Source organism: Rutidosis leptorrhynchoides, chromosome 10, assembly GCF_046630445.1.
Source record: "Rutidosis leptorrhynchoides isolate AG116_Rl617_1_P2 chromosome 10, CSIRO_AGI_Rlap_v1, whole genome shotgun sequence".
In the NCBI taxonomy this organism is placed as follows: Eukaryota; Viridiplantae; Streptophyta; class Magnoliopsida; order Asterales; family Asteraceae; genus Rutidosis; species Rutidosis leptorrhynchoides.
In genome coordinates, this window is record NC_092342.1 from 276,851,359 (window position 1) to 276,858,620 (window position 7,262).

Below are 7,262 nucleotides of genomic sequence, written 5' to 3' on the forward strand. Positions count from 1 at the left end.
AACTCGTATGTGTGATGGATGAATCGTACGGGTGAGTCAACAGTAGGGGTATATAAAGTCTTATGTTCTTCATTTTAGGTTAAGCCTTTCATTTGTTACACACACTCAGATCTGGTGAGCTCCCCTGATTCTCTCTCAACCCAAATCACCCAGGTGGTGAGTAATAGCTCTAGGTGTTGATCTAATCACACTTGATTTAGTTGTGGTATGACTAAATTAATCCCAAAAAGCTTAACCTATTCACTAGAGGGTTTGATTCACTTATTCCGTCATTGTGTGAGTTAAATCTGTTGATTTCTAAGTTCCTAGTCATGTTTCATCACCTTCTATTCTTTCCCCCTCAACTCATATTTTAAAGTATTCATCAATATGCTCCATCCAGTTCTGATTCTCGATATACTTATAACTTTCATATCGGTCATTCTTCTTTTTCATCTACCGCTGGAAGAATCTATTTACTTCTACTATACTCTTGGGTTTATAGTGTTTCTAGTTCTCCCGTGTCTTTATATTGCTATATGCATCGATATATATGGTTTATAATTTTTGGTTTGTCGTTGGGCTTTATATCTTCCCTTATATTTTCAAAGTCTCTGTTTCTATCTTCTATAATCATTGTCATCCATAGTTAATGCTCTCTTTTATTTGCTGCAATTTATACTCCAATTTCTATTTCGGAGTTTTGTCCTTTCGTTTCTTCTTCTTGTGATTAAGCACCGCTTGTAATGGTCCAGAATTCACAGATATGAATTTCGGAATGAACATTGTTAATGTTCTAGGAAGGAAATTGTGATGGCACGATCTTGACTTGTCAAATTACTAGAATACCTTGGAAAAGGCCGAATCATCAAGAAATATTTTCTTGATATTTTAGAGGTTAAATAGAATACAAGAGTCGTATAACATGGCACATGATGATGTTATGATCTGTGAATCATCACGTTCCATTTAGAAACTCAGCATGAATTACTGTAATATAATCACGTTGATCAAGTGTCATTATATTATACTAACTCATGCTTCAGTTTCCAACACTACTTCAAAAACATTCATATTTTAAACTCAAAGGTTTACAGAGTATATGAACTAAACAGTTTCCTTTTTGATGTAATACAGATAGCGCAAAGATATAAATGATTCCAGATAAGAATAGTTATGGAAATATCTTCAGAAATATGGAGGATATTTATAATGAAAGATACGATGATATCTTAGAATTCCTAATATCAGAGGATGATGAATAATATTGTCTATAAGGGTTTAGTGTCAGGAGCAAGGTATTCGTTAATGACTTCAGCAGATACTGAATCATTTGGATTCTTTGAAGGCAGGTTCAGTCTTTGTGATTTATCCACAGCCTCCTTCATACTTTGCTCAATCCGTTTTCCAGTTCTAAAATTTCTCTATTTCTGAGCTTTGTTAATACACTAATCTTTATCATCAAACTTTTTACTGCTAAGGTCGTTTACAGTTTTTGTTGCTTCATCAGCATTTCGAGAACTAGTTCGCGGTTCAGAGTGTTTTTCAGAAACTTCACATTCGAAGTATGTAAGCCTTGGAAATAGACGTTATGTATAACTGTTGGCGTCAACATGCTGTGAGATTTCAAAATACTGATTGCTAATTCCCTATGATTCGTATGGCAATTCTCGTTACAAGAGGCAGATGAGTAAATGATGAGGTTTCGATAAATATAAAGATTCTTCGGAATGCCCAAGATCAGTGAAGTTGTTGGTAAGTTTATTGCTAATGTGGTGGAATACGAAAGGTTCTCCGGTAACAAAAGGGTAATCACATATATCAAAATTATGATAAGGCTACTCCGAATGAAAAAATCGAAGTTGTCTTGCTGGAGCTGTGATATAATTTGCTACTTTGCAAAGGAATTGCAAGGTTATTTTTGCTAATAAATGCCAAAAGATCTAACACAGATATGTGTTGAATTATGACTTTGGTTTCAAGAGCTTTTTAAGTACATAACTGTGGGTAATATGTGGTTGGATCATCATCTCGATTGCTCATTATTTGAAGTGTCTTCAGAGATTTTCGAAGGGTTTGAACACAGATTGTAACCGTTTGTATACATTTGATGTTCTAACACACTTTTGAAGTCAAAGTATAGCTTTGAAAGATGTAGGAATCTAAAAGTGATGGTACCGGTTATATCTCGAATTGAATTCTGAGATTTTAAAATCAGAATATGTAATTGGGTTTGAATGAGTATGGTTGTTTTGATTTCTATGAAAGAATGTATATTATTGTGAAAGTAGGAAGTATAATTGATAATTTGCTTAATCTGATTCGAAGAATGTAACATATTAATTGTGAATTTATATATATCTCTCGGGTATTACCTACCCGTTAAAAAATGTTCACAATTAATATTTTGTACATAAGAATTTTATTACAGTCTTTATGAAAATATATATGTATATATTCTCCTCAGATGTAACATAGATTTTAATGAGTTAATACTAAATTAAACTCATTCGATCTACGGTTAGAACTAGAATTGAATAATTCCTTGAAGGCTTTAGAGGTTACATAAGTATTTCTTCAATAATATTGAAATTATGAATCAATACTTCGTTATTTGTTGAGATGTGATGTTGGTTTTCGTTAAATTCTTGTGAACTTCGCAAAGTACGAATGATGTTATCTGAAAAGTTTCGGTTACATCAATGATGAAGTGTAAAATCAAATATATACTTGATTTATTAGGAATTGGAATTTATTGAATTGAGACATATATTGTAGTTAATGATGGTTAAGTCGCGGGCGAGGGACGTACATTATTGCATATTTGTAATATGAATTAACCGAGTAGTTAAGATTCACATACAATAGCTTAGCACGGAAAGATTTATTTCAATATATATATATATATATATATATATATATATATATATATATATATATATATATATATATATATATATATATATATATATATATATATATATATATATATATATATATATATATATATATATATATATATATATATATATATATATATATATATATATAATATACATATAATTTCTTCAGAGGAAATGAGTTAATTCTTCATAACTCGTTGATACAATATAAACGTTATTGATTCGTAATGATGTCCACAGTGATTCTTGAACTGACGGAGTTTGTGATGTTATCGGTGTTGTTGATTCGGATGTTGACTGTACTGACGATGCTGGTAACGCTGATGGTACTATTGATGTTGTTGGTAAAGCAAGTTTAGCTTGTTAATCACACACCATTTTTGTCAAGGTTTCTACTCTTCCTTCCATCATTTTGGTTCGCTTAACTGATTTATGGTTAGGGCTAGATTAGATAATCTCTAAGACTTTAGAGATTACATAATCGCCGCGAAATATTTCTCCAATGAAGTTATGAATTAATACTTCGTCAGTTATTGTTGTTGGTACTCCTTGGTATCTATGGTGCGTATGACGTTGATGCTCGTGGGACAGATTGTGAAGTTGAGGTTTACGACGCGGTTGTGGTTGGAGGTGGTAATGGTACTGTTGGTGTTGATGATGGTGGTACTGGTTATGCTGCTGATGCTGCTGCTGGTGTTTGTAATCTCTGCACCATATTCTCCAAAGCCACTACCCGAGCGCGAAGCTCGTTGACTTCTTCTATTACACCGGGGTGATTGTCGGTTCGGACGAGCGGATAAATAAAAATTAAAATTTGATGTAATATATAATCGTGACGAGATACTCTGGAAATGAGCGAGAAAATGGTGTTTCGAACAGGTTCGCCGGTAAGTGCTTCAGGTTCTTCGCCAAGAGGGCAATGTGGTGGATGGAAAGGATCGCCTTCTTCTTGTTTCCAATGATTGAGGAGGCTACGAACCCATCCCCAATTCATCCAGAATAGGTGATGACTGATTGGTTGATCCATTCCTGTCACACTGCTTTCGGAACTTGAGTGAGATTCCATTTCGGAATTCGAGTGACTTGAACTGATGACAAATTCCATTTCGTACGATTGGATAAAGGATTTTCGATATAAAATGATTTTTCGGCTATCGGGTTGTATTCTATTTACATAGGATATCTATATATAGAGATCAAAAGATTTCATAGATTACGGAGGAATTTGCGGGATATGTCAGGCAAAGTTTAAAGTAACAGATACGATAAGATATGATTTAGCAGATATGCTAGCAGATATGAATTTTTGTCTATACACTATTCTTGCAATCAATGCAGCAAGACGTGTCTTAGACTAAAAATGATAAGCAGGTAATTTCCTGAGGATGATAAGTAGTAAATTTTTGACACAAAATGATAAGCAAAACTTTTGACATGCAGACACGGTCGAAGTCCAGACTCACTAATGCATCTTATCGACTTATCATTTAGACACACTAATGCAAACCTGGTTCGCTAAGACCACCGCTCTGATACCAACTGAAAGGACCCGTTCATATACATTATAAACGATTCACAATAGTTGATTACATTGCGAGGTATTTGACCTCTATATGATACATTTTACAAACATTGCATTCGTTTTTAAAAGACAAACTTTCTTTACATCGAAAATTGACAGGCATGCATACCATTTCATAATATCCACTATCCAACTATAAATTGATTTAATAATAATCTTTGATGAACTCAATGACTCGAATGCAACGTTCTTCAAAATATGCTATGAAAGACTCCAAGTAATATCTTTAAAATGAGCAAATGCACAGCGGAAGATTTCTTTAACACCTGAGAATAAACATGCTTTAAAGTGTCAACCAAAAGGTTGGTGAGTTCATTAGTTTATCATAATCATTTATTTCCATCATTTTAATATACCACAAGAATTTCATTTTCAGTTCTCATAAATATACGTCCCATGCATAGAGACAAAAATAATCATTCATATGGTGAACACCTGGTAACCGACATTAACTAGATACATATAAGAATATCCCCTATCATTCCGGGATCCTCCTTCGGACATGATATAAATTTCGAAGTACTAAAGCATCCGGTACTTTGGATGGGGTTTGTTAGGCCCAATAGATCTATCTTTAGGATTCGCGTCAATTAGGGTGTCTGTTCCCTAATTCTTAGATTACCAGACTTAATAAAAAGGGGCATATTCGATTTCGATAATTCAACCATAGAATGTAGTTTCACGTACTTGTGTCTATTTCGTAAAACATTTATAAAAGTTGCGCATGTATTCTCAGCCCAAAAATATAAAGGGTAAAAAGGCAAATGAAACTCACCATACTGCATTTCGTAGTAAAAATACATATAACGTCATTGAACAAGTGCAAGGTTAGCCTCGGATTCACGAACCTAAATTAATTATATATATTTATATGTTGGTCAATATTTGTCTAACAAATTAGGTCAAGTCATAGTGTACCACAATCCTAATGCTCGAGACTAATATGCAAAAGTCAACAAAAGTAAATTTGACTCAAAATAATTTCTAAAAATCTATACATGATTAATATATAGTTTAAATATCGTCGTTTTATATTTTTAAATATTTTAAAAAGATTTATTAGAGTAAATAATATAATTTATTTATTAATAAATAAAATTTTATATTAAATTTATATAATCAAATATACTTTTATATATATTAAGTAATAAAATTTATAGGGTTCATTTAATATCATAAAGATAATATGATAGGTATTATTAAAGTAAGTTATTACACGTAGTAAAATATGTTTGTATCACATATTTATTTTATAAAATAATATCTATAATGATAGTAAGTAAAAGTTGTATTATTTTGTAATAATAATTATTATTATAAAAATATCAATATTTATAATTACTAAGATGACATTATGATAAAACGATAATTCTAATTATGATAACTTTAATATTTACGATAATTTTTAATATTATCTTTAAAATAATAATTCTATTTAAAATAATAATAATAATGATATTTTATAGTAACAATGACATTTCTATTAAAATGATAATTTTTGTTAAAATGATAATTTTTGTTAAAATGATAGTTTTAATACTAACGATACTTTTAATAATAATAGTAATGATAAAAATAATAAGAACGATAATTTTATCTAAATTAATATCTTATAATATTTTAATTTCATCATGATACTCTTACTCATTATTTCCTAATCGTTTCGTTTAATAGCTTTTAATCGTCTTTTATATCATGTTCATAATAATGATAATAATAGTAATCAAAATATTTAGGTGTTACAATTATTTGTTTTAATTACACTAATATTAATAATGATAGTTACTATAATATTATTAACGATAATACTAATAATTATCTTAATGATAATATAGTAATAATAATAATAACAATAACAATAACCATTTTTAAATAATGATATATATATATACATATATATATATATATATATATATATATATATTAATAATGATAATAATAATAATAATACTAATAATAATAATAATAATAATAATAATAATAATAATAATAATAATAATAATAACAATAATAATAATAATGATAATTGGATAATAATAATAATAATAATAATACTAATTATAACTTTAACGATAATAACGATAGTAATAAAAAAACAATTTTTAATGATAAATCCCTTTTATTGATAAAGATAATAATAATGATAATAATAAGATAAAACTAGAACGACGATAAAAACGACGATAATAATAATCATTTTTAATAAAAATATCGAAAATTCAATTGATTATAACTTCTAATCCGTTCATCGAAACCATTCGATATCTAAAGGAAAAGTTCTTAATTTTTCGCTAGCTTTCCAAGGACATGCATATCTTATACCTTATCTCAACCGCAAGTGTAACTAATTCAAGATTCAACCTAACCTGTCTAAGGGCAATATCAAAAGTACAAGCATGCATAATCCTAAATACTCGAGCACTAGTCAGGGATACACTATTAGTATGTAAAAGTTAAATTATGAGTACTCACGTATCAATATTGAGATTCAATATTGCCGGAAAGGTACGTAGATGCAACGGAAATGATAAACACTATATTGACCTCACGAGCATACCCATGAACCATACTCAATCACCTCCATAGCTATAACCCATAATTTCCTTAATCCTATCCTACTCGAAAAACAATTTCGAAATCACTCGGACAACACTCCGTCGTAATATTTTATGTATACTAATAATATCTTGAAATAATACGGAGTAAATATATATATGTAAATCGATTGAGAGAGTTTAGAGAAAAATATTTTCAAGTTTCTATGAAATAATGAAACCTATTGAATTCTATTTATAATA